Source organism: Papio anubis, chromosome 18, assembly GCF_008728515.1.
Source record: "Papio anubis isolate 15944 chromosome 18, Panubis1.0, whole genome shotgun sequence".
NCBI classification, from domain to species: domain Eukaryota; kingdom Metazoa; phylum Chordata; class Mammalia; order Primates; family Cercopithecidae; genus Papio; species Papio anubis.
Window position 1 is genome coordinate 50,482,719 of NC_044993.1, and position 17,726 is coordinate 50,500,444.

General features: G+C 43.3%; 1 long non-coding RNA gene across 1 annotated transcript; it reads right to left on the bottom strand.

Moving 5' to 3' along the window:
* Positions 1 to 6,257: 6,257 nt before the first annotated feature.
* LOC108583442 lies at positions 6,258 to 15,409 on the bottom strand. The gene is made up of 2 exons (XR_001898109.3): positions 8,850 to 15,409; positions 6,258 to 6,658 (listed from the first exon to the last, which is right to left on the bottom strand). It is a non-coding gene; the product is annotated as an uncharacterized LOC108583442 (long non-coding RNA).
* Between the last annotated feature and the right edge of the window lie 2,317 nt (positions 15,410 to 17,726).

Genomic DNA, 17,726 nt, shown 5'->3' on the forward strand with positions numbered 1-17,726 from the left:
TTTTTTGATAAATAAGGTCTCCTTCTGTTATGCAAGCTGGAGTGCAGTGGCAGGTTCATAGCTCGTTGTAGCCTCAAATGTAGCCTTCCCAGTAGCTAGTGAAGGCCTTTTTAGAGGGGTCCTTGCTTTGAACAGTAGCAAATATATATTTGCCATTTTTGTAGTGAGTGTTTGCGTTTGTGCAGTAAATGAGGTCATAAGTAAACTGAGGAGTACATGGGCTTATCTCCTCCTCTTCCTTTTTTGTTATTTTTGGTTCAACAGATTTCTGTTGAACAAATGTACATACACACTGAACAGCTGTATCTTGTAGTTCAGCATATTTCTATTGAATGAAGGAGTCTCTACTACTTGTTTATAAATATAAATGTTTATGTAATTTTAATAAACAGTGAATAATTTATACATGTTTTGTAACTTGCTCTTTTCATGTCAGCATATGTAGATCTGCATTGTTATTTATAATTGCTTTATTGTACTCCTTTGCATGGAAATTCCCCTCTATTTAATCTATTTAATCTTAATAGAGGGGAAATTCCCCTCTAATCTGTTCCCTACTGATAGTCATTTAGATTTCTGCCTTTTTATTTATTTATTTATTTATTTATTTATTTATTTATTTATTTTTTCTTTTGAAACAGGGGCTCACTCTGTTGCCTAGGCTGGCGTACAGTGACATGATTACAGCTCACTGCAGCCTCAGCCTCCTGGGCTTAAGTTGCCCAGGCTGGTCTTGAACTGAGCTCAAGCAATCTGCCCACCTCAGCCTCCCAAAGTGCTGGGATTACAGGTGTGAGCCACTGTGCCCAGCCTATGTTTTTATATTAAACAGTGTTATAGCAAATACAAGTATATGCGCATGTTTGCGGGAATTGCTAGTGCAGAGTTTGCACTTTATGAATAGCTACTGCCAGGCTTTTGAAGTGTTTTTTTTTGTTTTTTGTTTTTTGTTTTTTTTACCAATTTACAGTTTCACTGAATTAGGTGAGGAGTTTCCTGCCCTACACCCTCTGTCTCACTTTGTTCTGTGCTGCTGTAACAGAATATATGAGACTGGGTAATTTCTAAAGAACAGAGATTTATTTCTTACAGTTCTCAAGGCTGGAAAGTCCAAGGTCAAGGGACCCACATCTAGTGAGGGCCTTGTTGCTGCATCATCCCATGGTGGGAGGTGGAAGGGCAAGAGGCATGCTTGCCAGCAGGAGAGGAAGAGAGGGGAAGGGGCCTGCACTCATTCTTTTTATCAGGAACCCCTCCTGCAATGACTAACCCTTTCATGAGGGCAGGGCCCCGTGACCCACCCCCTCTTAAAAATCCCCCACCTCAACACTGTTGGATGGGGAATGAAGTTGCCAACATGTGAACTTTGGAGAACACAGTCAAACCATAGCATTGCGCCCCAGCCCCCCAAATTCATGTCCTCTCACATGCAGAGTACATTCATTCCATCTCGACAGGTTTAATGTCTTCATTTGTTCCAGCATCACGTCAAGAGTCCAGAGTCTCATTTGAATCAGATACAAGTGAGACTCAGGACAAGATTTCTCCCAGGGCAGATTCCTCTCCACCAGTGGGCTTGGGAAATTAATGTGCTTCCAAATACGATGGGGGGTCAGGCATAGGACAGCAAGTCCCATTCCAAAGGGATTCATTTCCTATTGTTGCTGTAACAAATCACCACAAACTTAATGGCTTGAAGAATACAAATGGATTATCTCACAGTTCCAGAGATCAGAAGTTCGAACCAGATCTGCCTGCACTACAATCAAGGTGGCAGCAGGGCTGAATGCCTTCCTGGACACTTGAGGGGAGCGTCTGCCTCCTTGCCTTTTCCAGTTTCTTGGGGCTGCCCATGTTCCTTGGCCTCTTCCTGCAATTGTCAAAGCCAGCAGCATTTATGCTGTCCCTTTCTTCCATGGTTGCGTCTTCACTGACTTCCTGGGCAACTGTGAAGGACCTCTGTGATCACACTGGGCCTACGTGGATAATCCAGGCTAATCTCCCTTTATGCTGATTAGCAACTTTCATTCCATCATTAAGGTTTCATTCCAACCTTAATTCCCCTTTGCTATGTAATCTAACACATTCACAGGTTCTGGAGATTCAGAAATGGACATGACTGGGGAGGGGAAAGCATTTTTCTGCCTACTCTAGATCCAAATGTCAACTCAAGGTTGAGCAGCCCTGATTTCAAAGGACATATGCACACATTACACATATCCACACGTGCATGCATTACACACACATACCTGTACACATTTAGACAGACATGTGGGGCATCTTTACATGTCAGATCACAAATATACACCTCTACCTCCTTTTTTATGGCTGCACAGTAACCCATCCTGTGGACATGCCATGTTCTACTTAACACCTTAATCTGAACTGCACAAAAGTAAGGCAGCACCACCAAACTTCCAGCCTCATACAAATCTAATTGAACTGTGGACTGAAGACAGCTAAAGACTGTCAAACTTTCACATCACAAATGGTTCCTCCAAAGCTTTAGGGATCTACTTGAGCCTTCATAATAGCCAACAACAGTAGCAGCTACATTTGCTGGGCGCTTTCTATGCCCCAGACACTGGGTTGACACCTACATCTATTCTAATTCTCCAACCAGGCAAATGAGATAGGATCTACTACTACTCCCACTTTACGTATAAGGAAAGTGAAACCCCAAGAGGTAACTTGCCCAGGACCCCAGCACTAATAAGTGAGATTGTGGGGTTCAAACACAGAGGGCTTGACTAGCAAGCCCTAGACTTAGTTTATCTAAACCAGGGGTCAGCAGACTACACCTGAAGGCTCAACCCAGCTCATTGCCCATTTTTTATGGCCAGAAAGCTCAGAAGAGTGGTTATTTTTAAATGACTGGAAGAAAATCCCAAAAGAATAATAATATTCATTAACACATGAAAAGTATATGAAATTCAAATTTCAGTGTATATGAAAGTTTTATTGGAACACAGCCAGGCTCATGTGTTTATATGCTATCTATGGTGGCTTTCAGGCTACAACAGCACAGTTGAGTTGTGACAGACACCACCGCGTGACCTGCAGAGCTCAAAACTGACGCTCTGGCCATTTATAGTTTCTCCAATCACAGGGAATCTGGTCCTCAATCTTTCTGACTGCTTCACACTGAGAAGGGGCATTGTGGGATAATGACGAAGAATGAAAATGTCATGCCTATAGCTGAAGTACAAGTACCTGGCTGGCATCCAGCTTGGTGGAACATGGTAATATGGGTCCTTTTATCTTGGTTTTAGAACAATATTTCAAGCCATACTAAGATGATTAATAACATAGATAACATCAGGATACGGTAGCTCACGCCTGTAATCCTAGCACTTTGGGAGGCCAAGGCAGGTGGATCACGAGGTCAAGAAATCGAGACCATCCTGGCCAACACAGTGAAACTCCATCTCTACTAAAAATACAAAAATTAGCTGGACATGGTGACATGTGCCTGTAGTAGTCCCAGCTACTCGGGAGGCTGAGGCAGGAGAAACACTTGAATCCAGGAGGTGGAGTTTGTAGTGAGCCAAAATCGTACCACTGCACTCCAGTCTGGCAACAGAGCAAGACTACGTCTCAAAATTAAAAAAAAAAAAAAAAAAAAAAAATAGCCGGTGTGGTGGCACACGCCTGTAATCCCAGCTGGTTGGGAGGCTGAGGAAGGAGAATTGCTTGAACCCGGGAGGTGGAGGTTGCAGTTAGCTGAGATCGCGCCACCGCACTCCAGCCTGTGCAATGGGAGTGAGACTCCATCTCAAAAAATAAAAATAAAAAATAACATAGGTAACAAAAATTTTAAAAATACCACAGAATATGGAGTGGATCCCTTGGGAAATCCAAGAGAAGACTCTTCAGAGCTCTGTGTTCTCTGTATGGTTTCTTATTTCAGGTCTTTGGCTGGTCGTTGAATTCTAACTTAAGGCCGTAGGAGGGTTCACACGACCATGACTGTTTCCTCTGGAGGGATCCCAGAGGGACTGGTTTTACCCCAGTATGGTGAGTCCATGGGTAACACTGGCAAACTTGACAGATGATTGGGTGGTCAGCAGCACCGCAGAGGAGCCGACCCACTGTGCTTGCAGCTGGTCTCGAGCCTGGTGGGACTGCCAGGTCTTCAGCATGAGCTGGCTCCCCAGTTTCAAAGAGTAAAGAGGCACAAGGAATTGGAACCTGTTAGAGGCAAACTCAGAGAGACTAGTTAACATACTTCCTAATTATTTTATATATGAACTAGCTTCTGTTTCGGGAGAGGGAAAATCCTCATGTGTCAGGGAATCTGGAGAAATGGTCTCCTGTACAGTATTTCGAAGGGGCTAAGAACCAACCCACTTCTGGGATATTCATATCTTCAGCAGGGCAAGGGGCCAGACTTTTCCCCAGGTAAGATTTGTCTCCTGGCAACTGGGGTCCCCTTGGCCACAAATGGGTCCGTTCAGTCAATGACGGGCTTAGGACTTTATTTTTAGTTTGACCCCTTTTGGTCAAGATATGCCAGAGGCAGCATCAATGGCCAAGCTTTTATTTTGTCCCATATCATTGCTGGTGTGGTGTGGCTGCCTGCTCTGGGTCCATCCTATCCCTCAGTGGGACTTCTATGGCCAAGGGACTCAGAATCAAAAGACTGACTTTCAGTTAAACATTCTAGGCCAGATAGAAATGGAGGTGGGTAGGCACTCATTAATCCCGAACACCTTTTAAGCAACACAATGGTCAAAAAGCAAAATGTGAGATTAAAATACCTGTCATCTCAAAGCCAGGCCCCCATGGCTAGCATACAAAGCATATCAGCTGCTTCATCTGAGGTGCTCCAGGTGGCATTGATAAGCGGAGTTGGACAGTTCCACTTACCTGGGGTAAACAGATCTTACAGTGACTTTTATCCAGACCACATTCAGGAATAACCTCCTGTGGGTCTGAATTATATATCCTTCTACGACTGTTCAGTTGTGAGCCGTGGGCCCTACATTAACCAGACATGCTCTTCCACTCGGCAGCATTTAAAACCAAACACACTGCTTCCAAATTAGTTATTCTCACAATCCATTTTAGGAAAGGTGCCTCAAGAAGCTGATAATACCAGTCCACAAAAGGGAACACTTCCTTCACATCATACCATTTGACTTCAGTAGTTACTTCGTTTTGCCTTTCCCTGCCTTGACTACCTTCTGGGAAACCACAGGTCTGAGAGGCACCAGAAAGTACCTCTTCTGTGGGTGGCTTTGAGGCTAGTGATCTAAACTCAGACAGATCCACATCTGAGCTTGGTCCAGCCTTAAGGCCCAACCCAGCACTCTTACTTTAATTTTAGCTATTATAGATAATAATAACTAAGGGAATGAATATTTCACTTTTTCCTTATTAGTTTGGATTTCCTTATGCATCCAGTGATCCAACTCCCCGGGAATTGGATCCATCTTTAAATTCTACTGGTTCTTGCAATGGCTTTCTATTAAAAAGAAAAAAAAAAAAGAGTAAAAAAAAAATTTTTTTAATTCCATTGGTGAATTTTACCTTTAATAACTGAATGCAGCACAGCTGCAGCTCCAGGTTGCCACCCAGGAACCATAGGTTAATGTAATAACAGGTATACTACAGTTTTCTTCTGAAACATAATTTTTCTCTGGCCAGTTCCCCATCTCTACCAAAGACAAATCATGGTAAGACCAATTTATTTGCAAATTAAGTTTTAGTCTTATTATACTTGGCCAGATTAGTTGCATAAAGTACAGCAAGAATTATTGTCCATATAGGCTCTTTTAAGTTGGCTTTGCTGGAACTTTTCAAAAGGAATCTCAGATTCAACTTTTAAAGGCCTCTCAAGCTCAGCCAAGAATGTATCTGTGCCTGCAGATACCTGTACAAATTGGGTGAATTCCTTTCCTCTCAAAGTCTCAAAATAACTTTAGGTTCCTGGGTCTGTCAGAAAGTGGCATTCTTTACTTAGCCCAGGTCAGGAATCCTGCAAAGGAACTATGTAGAGAGGTATGAGGCCAGTCTTTCCAAGGGACATTTATCAGCTCTATAAAGTCACTCTCAATTCCTCAAAGCAGTCTGCTCGTATCTAAAAATGTCATTCCAGTTAAACCCTTGGTCAAAAGACCAGTACCTCCAGTTATGTGCTGTTATAAAAGAAAACAGATTCTTATTGAACTTCTGCAAATAACTACATTGCCACGAGTTAAGAATATTTGCAAATAGTTTTTGAATTCTGGAGAAACCAGGCAGACAGCAAGAAATATGCTTCAAATTTTATTTACAAGAGTATACTCGATTGTTAAGGGCTACAAATAGCTGAAGAGAAAAAAATTGACACTGAATAACAAAAAGAATCAGCAATGTTTCAAACCAAAAAAGCCACAAAAGAATTAGTTCAGTTCTCTATTAGCTCAGTCCACGCAATTAACTCTTGTTGTGCTTCATACTGGGTTAGCAATCTTTATGACCACGTCAGCCTTTTAATTAGAGTCCTAGAAGTTTTCTGTCTAATCCAACAGCACAGTCTCTCCAACATCATCAGAAACCTGCTTTCAGGAGTCTTTTCCAAGGAGCAAATTTTGGACCGTAGTTGACTGTAAGCCACTTTTTGAGAAGAATCCAATAAAACAATAATTGTGGATGATAAAATTTTTAAGACATCCTAGTCAAAGACATATTAAAGATACAATTGTCAAGGAAATCTGGTTATTTCTGTGACATACAACAATTTAACATAATAAACATATTACTGATGACATATACTAAGACATGTCAGGATTTTAGGAATGCCATGTAATTTCAGCACACCTTAATAACACATGTATATAAATATAACCCAGAGAAAGTTAAACACCATTTCGTATTTGACAATGCTTCTTGTATAATTTTAACATACCAAATAAGCCTAATATGTGTCTTTTGGACTTCAGGGACCTAATATCTTTTCATTTGTTTGTTTGTTTGTTTTTGAGATGGAGTCTCATTCTGTTGCCCAGGCTGGAATGCAGTGGCATGATCTCAGCTCACTGCAAGCTCTGCCTCCCAGGTTCACGCCATTCTCCTGCCTCAGCCTCCCGAGTAGCTGGGACTACAGGTGTCCGCCACCATGCCTCGCTAATTTTTTATATTTTTTTAGTAGAGACGGGGTTTCACCGTGTTAGCCAGGATGGTCTCCATCTCCTGACCTCGTGATCCACCCGCCTTGGCCTCCCAAAGTGCTGGGATTACAGGCGTGAGCCACTACCCCAGCCAGGGGACCTAATCTCTTTTAAAAATGTATATTATTTTTGTTTGTTTGTTGTTGCTATTGGGGACAGGGTCTCCAAAACTCTGTAGCCCAGGGTGGAGTACTGTGATGCAGTCACAGCACAGCTCACTGAAGCCTTGATCTCCTGGGCTCAAGCAATACTCCCATCTTGGTCTCCAGAGTGGCTGGGACTACAGGCACATGCCACCTTGCCCAGATTTTTGTTTTTGTTGTTGTTGTTGTTGTGGTTTTTGTTTGGTTGGTTTTTTTTTTTTTTTTTTTTGGTAGTAGAGACGACGTCTCCCTATGTTGTCCAGACTGGTCTCAAACTCCTGAGCGCAAGTGTTCTGCTCACCTCAGCCTATCAAAGTGCTGGAATTATAGGTGTGAGCCACTGCATCCAGCACTAACTTTTGTTGTTTTTTTTTTTTTTTGAGACAGTCTCGCTCTGTCGCTGGAGTGCAGTGGCACAATCTCAGCTCACCACAACCTCCACCTCCTGGGTTCCAGTGATTTCCAGCTAATTTTTGTATTCTTAGTAGAGACAGGGTTTCACCTTGTTGGCCAGGCTGGTCTCAAACTCCTGACCTCAAGTGATTCACCCACCTTGGTCTCCCAAAGTGCTAGGATTACAGATGTGAGCCACCATGGCCAGCCTTTTATTAAGTTAACTTAAGGTCAAAGAGACTGAATTTACAACTTGAAATTTTTTTATTCATTTTTTTTTTTTTTAAGACAGAGCTTTGATCTGTCACTCAGGCTGGAGGGCAGTGGTGCAATCTTGGCTCACTGCAACCTCTGCCTCTCAGGTTCAAGTGATTCTCTAGTAGCTGGGATTACAGGCATACACCACCACAGCTGGCTAATTTTTGTGGTTTTAGTAGAGGTGGAGTTTCACCATTTTGGCCAGGCTAGTCTCAAATTCCTGAACTCAGAGGATCTGCCTGCTTGGCCTCGGCCTCCCAAAGTGCTGGGATTACAGGCGTGAGCCACTGCGGCCGGCCAGAAGTTGAAATTTTGATGTTGAGAAGTTCATCAGTCGAATATCAAAAGTTTAAAACACTTGATGCCACAAAATAGGATCACGGTTCATTATAAAAGAGTTATTCATTCAGCCAAAATGATAATTCAAAGATAAAAAAAAAAAAAAAAAACCAAAGCACCAAAACCCTTTACTCATTGATATGAAGGAGACTCAGTTTCCCCAATGGTTAAGACCCAATAGACACACCCAAGACAGCAGGAAGCCAACTAAATGTCTGACTCTCTCGTTTTTTTCCTGTGGTTTACTTAAAAGGTAAACAAAAATCTTTGATCTCTTATTAATAATGTTTTAGGGGTATTATTGATGTTAAAGCTAATTTTAATAAAACCTTGTAAACAAATATAATTTTAATCAGTTTGATCATGAAGTAATATTTCCATATACCTTGTATAAACTTTTACAATTTTCTATTAGAGAGTAGATCAGTGGTCTAGGAAAACTGTTATTCCGACACAGGGGCCCAGACGTTTGCCTGGCATCAGTGTGCCTTTGATATTAATGTTTATAGAAAAACTCCAATTTTATCCCCCAAAGTCGGCCCTTACAATCTCACGCGCCCACCTCTTCCGCGACAGTCCCTGGGCCTAGGGGGATTGAATACTTGTAATTGCTGGCCCTGCGTCTCATGAAAGCATTTCATTTCCATTGTCGCCTTCTCCCAGGTCTGAAGATGAGGCTTTGACTGGCGTCAGTGTTCAAGATTTAGCAGGAATCTGTGCCTTTTTCAGACTCAGGAGTCAAAGCCCTGTAACTTAACAGCAGAAGGACTTTAGAAGCAATATAGAAAGTTACATGGATATAAAAACCTTAATTCTTTTAGATGTATTTTTAAGCAATATAAAAACTAATAATGATGACATAGGAATTATCGATAAAACATAAAATCTGTTCATTAGGCCAGTTACCAAAAGGCAAAGAAAGACCTTCTGCAGCATACTTCTCCTTATGGGAAGCCCATTTAGATAACCTTGTTGCTCAGGCTGGAGTGCAGTGGCGCTATCTTGGCTCACTGCAACCTCTGCCTCCTGGGTTCAAGTGATTCTCCTGCCTCAGCCTCCCAAGTAGCCGGGTTTACAGGCTCTCAACACCACACACAACTAATTTTTGTATTTTTAGTAGAGATGGGGTTTTACTATGTTGGCCTGGCTGGTCTCAAACTCCTGACTTCAAGTGATCCCCCCACCACAGCCACCCAAAATGCTGGGATTACAGGCATAAGCCACCGTGCGCGGCCCAACTCCATAATTTGAATAAACTTTTAGATAACTTCTGATTTAGTTATTATTCTTTTTCTCAGTAAAGATATAACTTCTGTGACACATTTTATATACGGAATTATATATTAACTAGAATTCTTAGTAACCTTACATTTTAATGAAAAACCTAGGAAGCAAGAAATCCTGAACTGTTTACCAGATATTAACATTTTATAGATGAGAACCTTCCATAGTTTTTAAAAAAATCTTTCCCCATATCATAACCCTTTCTTAATTTAACATGACTCAGACATCTAATGAGCAGCCAAAATCTCAAGATTTTAAATTACGGAAAAAGTTCGCCTACATTTACCCCATTTCTATTTTATGCATGTTTAACCGTTTCTCTACATGAACTATGAGAACTGAGATATCAGACAAAGCCAGTCATTGCTTCCTTGATAATCATTGTTATAACCTATGAATATCAGGTGTTCACCTAAGTAAGAACTTTAAAATTAAAACACACGGGTATATTTGCCAATAACTCAGAAAATTCAGCTGTTTTTATTAAACGACAACATTAGTCTTATTTATCAAAAAACAAAAAAAACCCACACACACAAAGATCATTTTCTTCATGGCTGGGTTTATAGTCTTATAACCTTTTTTTATCAAACTCAGACACCTTAACACATCTAGCAAACACGAAACCCAGATAAAAAGTTAGGCTGACAAGTCTGAAGGCCTTTCTATTTTACTAATAATGTTAAAGCCCGTTTATTAAAGATTTACTTAAGTCACATGAACTTGGAAAATGACTGGACTTATTTACCTAATTTATGCACACTCTTTTTTATGTATAAGCCAATTTGGTACCCTGTGAAAATGATACAGAACATCCAGAGACATATACACACATATAAAGATCCAACAGCTTTTACCCTGGAATTCTAGCCATTAGATAGCAATGCAAAGTCACTGGTTTACGAGCATGTTCACATGGTTAAACTTTGTTTGCCCCAGTAGGTAATCCAGTGAAGGCTGTGAACCAAAATTTTGGGTAAATCACTTTCCATGGCAGTTTGATTTTTAAAGGCCAAACCTCCCCAGACTTTAAAGAATACCAAACAGTACCACTGAAGAACATCACAATCAGCCAGGCCCGACCTTGCTTAGGACAGCAGCAGAAAAGCCTGGATACACGGAACTCCATCCCTCCTTCCCTTCCAACAGAAAAATGAACGCAATTAGAAGACAGCAGTACAATTCAAAGACCCATGGAGAGTCCCAACCTCCCCAGCCCTCAAAGAACACTGGAGCCAAACAGTGCTGCAAAAGAATATCATTTTCCTTTGTTCCATTGGCTCATAACTATATTCAGACTAATTCTAAAGAATGCACCCCGGTGGACTACATTCTAAGATCAAATTCTGATTTCTCATGACTATATCCACACACACACAAAAAATAATTACGAAAATACAATCTAACCGCAGTAGCGACTAAGAAGCCCCCAAGACCATCCAAGCCAATACAGTTGAGGTGCTTCCCTCTCACAGTCAGCTGGGCTTGTTCAACCTGCAAATGGAAATTCCTTCACAATTCCCCAAATTGAGAGAAGCAGATCCTGCCATCTGGTACCCACAAAAGACACCTGTCAGATGCATATGTCACATTTCAAAGGCCTCTCTTCCTAGACAATCAGGAACACAGTTAGAGTCAGCAGCAGTGGGGACAAAGAGAGACAGACAGAAATCCACCTCTGGCCAAAAAAGGGTCAGGCAGCTGTACAGGAGGGCCTCTGAGACTCTCCCCATCTGCGGCCACCAGCCAGAGGCAACCCATTCCCAATTAGGGGACCAAAATCTGTTACCGAAATGCCAGGGGTTCAGTATAGGTTCAGTATAGGTCCTGCACAGAAAGCCAATCATTAGGAAAAGTAATGCCAGGGAAGAAAGCTTTATCATATTATGGTTCACATCAGCCCAAGAGAACAGGAGATCAGTCTCAAATCCCTCTCTCCAGCTGACTAAAGCTGGGGGCGTTATATAGCAGGGGAAGGAATTTAATTACGAGCAGGAAGACAGCAATCAGGCAGGAGTAAGGGATCAGTTGTGATGAATGAGGGTCTGGAGTCTCCGTGTCTGCATGAAGCCATCATGTGAGTTTCTATCCCTTGGTGGAGGGAGGAACTCCGATGAGACTCAACAGGGCTTGCTGGGGCCACAGGGTGAGGGTGAATGGCAAAGGGCATGGGGAACTTTTTGGATGATGGAAACATTCAGTGTCCTCCTCAGGATACTGCTTAGGCACAGGTGCAGACATTTGTCATAACCCACCAATTTGTACTCAAGATGAATGTGTTTCACTGTGTAATTTTTACCTGCATTTAAAAAAGCAATTGTGTGAAAACCACAAGCTGCAGGACACATAGGAAGTGTATGGTACCACTTGGTAAAAAAACTGAAGGGCATGAGTGTTCTCCCCGACACACGCACTCACACACACTCAAGAAAAGGCATTTGGGGGTGGCTGTTTTGGAGCAGGTGTCCTGGCGGCCAGGAACAGGCTGGCAGGAGCCACACATGGTGCTGGGGAAAATCACTAATGCAGAGGGAGACGAGGCCAACCCAGAGAGGAGGAAGGTGTAGGGAAGAACGGAGGCCTGCCCTGTTATTGGGGCTGTCACCAAAGACCAGCCTTAATGAGGCCCTAGGCCAGGCCTCTGCGTTTCCCGGCAGTGCCTTACCCTGGGTGGGCCTCTGAGCAGGCGCTGCCTAGAAACATCTCATCGTGAGTTTCTCTCCTTTGTTTTAGAGACAGGACCTCCACAGGCTGAAGTCGGATCCAACTGCGCTGGATGTTTTTCTTGGAACTGACCAGATGACCTCTATGAACCATAGGGATGTCTTCCTGGTTTGGTGGCCTAGACTCTGGCTTAAGTTGTTCCTTGGAGCAAGTGGGCAGCAATGTGGCCACATCTCAAGTGTGCTCATAAATGGCACAGAAAAGGGGAAGAGTTCCCTAACAGTGAGATAAAGGAGACTGAAGCCAGTATGAAATTCTTCATATCAGAGAATAAGGGACTTCAAAATCTTTGTAGTGACCTGGGAGAGACGTAGGAAGCATCAGAGCTTCAGATATGGCAGCAAACTACAAGTTATTGGCATCAATTACAACAGAAAGGTAGAAATGAGAGTTCCTAAAGCAAGAAAGTAAGCAGTGCAGGATTGGGTGCAGGACGGGCAACTATTGGCATCAATTACAACAGAAAGGTAGAAATGAGCGTTCCTAAAGCAAGAAAGCAAGCACTGCAGGATGCGTTGCAGGACGGACAGCTATTGGCATCAATTACAACAGAAAGGTAGAAATGAGCGTTCCTAAAGCGAGAAAGCAAGCACTGCAGGATCGGTTGCAGGAAGGGCAACTATTGGCATCAATTACAACAGAAAGGTAGAAATTAGCTTTCCTAAAGCAAGAAAGCAAGCACTGCAGGATGCATTGCAGGACGGGCAGCCAGTCCTGGAGTCAGCACATTCCGGGAGGCTAGAGGTTCCCATCCACACTGCATCCCCTCCATTCGGGTGGTACCCATCGTGCTTCCGTGTTCCACGATGAGTACACGGGTTTTTGTGATGTAATTTCATCACACTAATAGATTGTCCAATGAAGTTTTAAAACGCAAGTCTCCAGTTGGCCACTGAAGGCATATTGCTCAGACTTCTAAAGTAGAAGGAACAACTAGTTTTGATGAAAATGAAATCTACAAACTACAAACGCCAGACACCATCCAGGAGCTCACGCAAAAGAGAAGTCAGGATACTGATGGCCATCCCCTGCTCTGACAGAGCCTGAGAACTATCGAGGAAAATAAGCCAATAGACTCCAGCACAATGGCGACTCCACAGGGAAGTTCAGGGTTCCCCAGGGGTTGTCACCATCACCATGGCTCATGTTTATTGAGCCCATATCATGTGCTTGGCACTGTTCCAGGTGCTTTGCAAGAAATAATTGCCTAAAAGTTCACAATAACTCTATATTATCATCCTCATGTGGATAAGATGTGGATAAGATGTGGCACAGAGAAATGACTTGCCCAAGGTTTCCTGGCTCTGCTCTGAATCTGGGCAGTATTGCTTCAGGCACCCTGTTCTTAACCTACCTGATACATGCTTTGCAAATATTAATCCACTTAATCCTCAAGACAACTATGAGACCGATACTACTATTATACCCATTTTAGAGATTAGAAACCTAGGCACAGAGAAGCTCATTAAATTGTTGCGGGTTACAGACATGACAGGAGGGGCCCTGAATGCAGACCTGGGATACCAGAAAGAGATCCTGAAACTGATGATGGCTTCTGAGACCTACTGGATGAGTTGGAAACCTGGAGGTGGATAGTACAAGAGCACCCAGGGCAGGGAGTAGAGAGGGAAGAGAGAGCAGGGAGGAGCAGACGCAGGCGATGTGGCGGTTGGGGGAGAACCCCACCCCGTTTAAGCTCAGGTACACGATCTGCTGAAGATCATGAGCAAACGTATTTGCTGAATACATAAGTGACTAAGTGAAAGCTTTCAGTATCTGGACCTTGTGCTGAGTAGGAGGCAGCAATAATCCACCACCAGGGTGGGCAGGATTGCCGAAGGCGAGCCCAATTCTAGGCCATCAGGTGTGCAAACCCCACTGAAGGACTGCGGAAAACACGGAAAGGAACTCTGTCAGACTCCGGGCCTCCAAATGAGTACCAGGCAGCAAACGTAAAAAAAAAAAAAAAAAAAAAAAAAGAATCTCCAGAAAGGCTGTTACATCCATCTAAAGAAAGAAAAACCAGGCTTAGCAAACCATGGTCACCCCACCTGAGAGAGTATAGTGGGACCCAATGGATGGAAACTACTGGAAGGCTGATTTAGACTTGATTGAACAGCGTCTTCCGGGGGGTTAGCAGTGCCAAAGTAGATACCATTGAACTAGAGTGTGTGAATGGCAAGGAGGTGTTCATCCCTGAAGCAGGGGAAGACAGAATGTTTTCCCCATCGGAGAAGTCAGCAACCATATCTCCACTATGGAGGAATCCAAGAACGGTCCGGCTTGGAGGGCACAATCCACATGGTTCTGCATGACCTGCCACAGCTCCACATCTGTGGGGACCAGCCAGGGCCTGGGCAGCTGCTGGGCTCTCTTCTGATGTAGACAGTGTCTTGCTCTGTCACCCAGGCTGGAGTGCAGTGGCACAATCATAGCTCACTGCAGCCTCAGATTCCTTCAAGGGATCCTCCCCCACTCTGCCTCCCAAAGCATGAGGAATAGAGACATGAGCCATTACTCCCAGCCATTGAAAACTTCATCTCCTTTAACACCTCCAATAATTTCAGGACAGACCAGATAATGGTTCTTCCTATCTATTGCTTCAAGTTTCATCCTCATTTTAAATGATTTAAGGTTGGCTTCTGTGATTCTTTCTTAAAGTAATGTTAAAGGTGTGACTTCAGTTTCATTTAGAGTTCATAAGAACACTGGCCAAGATGACACATTCATCTGGAACCCCAGGAGAAAGGGAAATAAAGCACTCCTTTTTCTCCCAAATGTCCCAAAAGGTTGTGTGCCCTAGGCCCAAGGGACCTGCAAGCCTCCTAAATAAATTTCCATTGTCCTTTCCAGCTGGTGTGAATTGTAATCTGGTACCTGTATCCCAGGAACTATTATAACAAACATTAAAGAAACACCGTAAAGCTAATAAGCTGTTACCAACTGTGAAGTCATTAGCTAGAGGAATCTTGGATTGTCCAAAAGACTGAAAAAGCCCAGGAAGATCCCATCTCTTCCTCATAATTGTTCCACTGGAAATTGTCATTTTTCACAGGAGACTTTTTTTTTTTTTTGCGGGGGGGAGACACGGTCTGGCTCTCTGTCACCAAAGCTGGAGTGCAATGACACCATCACAGCTCACTGCACCCTCGACTTCCCATACTCAGGTGATTGTCCTACCTCAGCTTCCTGAGTAGTTGGGAAAATACCACCACACCTAGCTAACTTTTTCTTTTATTTATGTATTTTGAGATAGGGTCTTATGCTATTGCCCATGCTGGAGTGCAGTGGTGTGATTATGGCTCACTGCAGTCTCCAACTCCTGGGCTGAATCTGTGCTCCTACCTCATCCTCCCAAAGTGCTGGGATTACAGGCATGAGCCACCATACTTTGCCTTAATTTTTAAAAATTGTTTGTAGAGATGGGGGTCTCTCTACATTGCCCAGACTGGTCTTGAATTCCTGGGCTCACGCAGTCTTCCTGACTCAGCCTCCCAAAGTGCTGGGATTACGTGCATGAGCCATCATGCCCTGCCTTAATTGTACAAAATTATCTGTACAGACAGGCTCTCCCTCTGTTGCCCAGGTTGGCCTTGAACTCCTGGGCTCAAACTATCCTCCTGCCTCAGCCTCCCAAAGTGCTGGGATTACAGGCATGAGCCACTATACCCAGCCTAACAGGAGACATACTTTTAATTATTTTTGAGACAGGGCCTCGCTCTATCATACAGGCTGGAGTAAATTAACATGATCTCAGTTCACTGCAACCTCTACCTCCTGGGCTCAAGCAGTTCTCATGCCTCAGCCTCCCAAGTAGCTGGGACTACAGGCGTGCACCACCATGCCCAGCTAAGTTTTGTACTATCTGTGGAGACGGAGTTTCACTATGTTGCATAGGCTGCTCCAGAATGCCTGAGCTCAAGCAATCTGCCTGCCTTGGCTTCCCAAAGTACTGGGATTGCAGGAGTGAGCCACCATGTCCAGCCCCCAGGAGACATTCTTGATGGTCCTTCTTGATAGTCTACGATTTTTTTTTTTTTTTTTTTTTGAGACAAGGTCTTGCTCTGTCACCCAGGCTGGGAATGCAGTATCTGATCATAGCTCACTGCAGCCTTGAACTCCTGGGCCCAACGGATCCTCCTGCCTCAGCCTCCTGAGTAGCTGGGACTATAGGTGCATGCCACCATGCCCAGATAATTTTTTTAAAATTTTTTGTAGAGATGGGGTCTCACTATGTTGCCCGGGGTGCTCTTGAACTCCTGGCCTCAAATGATCCTCTGCCTCAACCTCCCAAAGTGCTGGTATTGCGAGCATAAGCCACTGTGCCTGACTAGAAGTCTTAGCATTTTCCCCAGGGTCTCCCTTTCCGGTGTTCTTTTCTCAGGTAATGGCAGGCACTGAAAATGATCCTCACCCCAGGCTCCAGTAGGTGTGGGGATTCAGGACTGCATTTCAGAGCCCAAGTACAGAGCCCAGAACTAAACTGTGAGTTTTTTTTTTTTTTTAAAAGCTTTACTAAGGTATAATTGACATACAATAAACTTGCATATTTAAAGAGTATTTTTAAAAAAAAAACAGGCTTGCCTTGGACAATGAGTGAATAAATAAAAGTGCGTTTGCTTTAGTTCTCTATAGATCCACTATTTTTAAAAATAAGACATGGGGTCCCGCTATGTTGCCCAGTCTGGCCTCAAACTCCTGGGCTCAAAAACCCGTCTTGCTACAGCCTTCTGAGTCACCAGCACTACAGGCAGACGTCAGCACACCAGCTCGCCCTCTCATTAAGACACGGGGAGGGACTTTTTCTTAATGGCTTTCAGTACCATAGTGTTTAATTTCTAAGAGCTTAAAAAAAATAAATTGGCTAACACTTCAATGGATTTTAAGCGGGGAGAATAAGCATGTCTTCAGCTACCCATCTGAAACTAACATGCCTCTTGAAATATATTACGTCCCTCTCCTCGCTGGAGAATTTTCCTACTCTGAATTTCCTACTGAAATTTTCAATAATTTCATGAACCTACCAGTGGAGTAACAATTCAATCTATTGTGCTGGAACATGTTATTATGATCATTGTATTCCTAAGAAAGTATCAACACTCATTATGAAATTAATTGATTCGTTGGCCGGAGGGCGAGTTCAAGGGATAGAGCATTTCAAACTAGCAACAGAACTTCTCCAGCATTCCCGGGCAGATCTAGCATTTCATCATATCTGGATATTGTTCAACAAGGAAATTGATCTTTTCGTATTATCAGGAGCACTCTTATTAATGAGAACATTTTATACATGCACATTCCTTTGCCACCCACAACTCTGAACGCAGAACAGAAAAACACCCACTAAGTATGTTCAAAAGGTGCCCTGCACACGTAGCAAGGTGCTGGCTCCTTGTGGGTGGGTGAAGTGGCTCAGAGTGAGAGCCTGCAG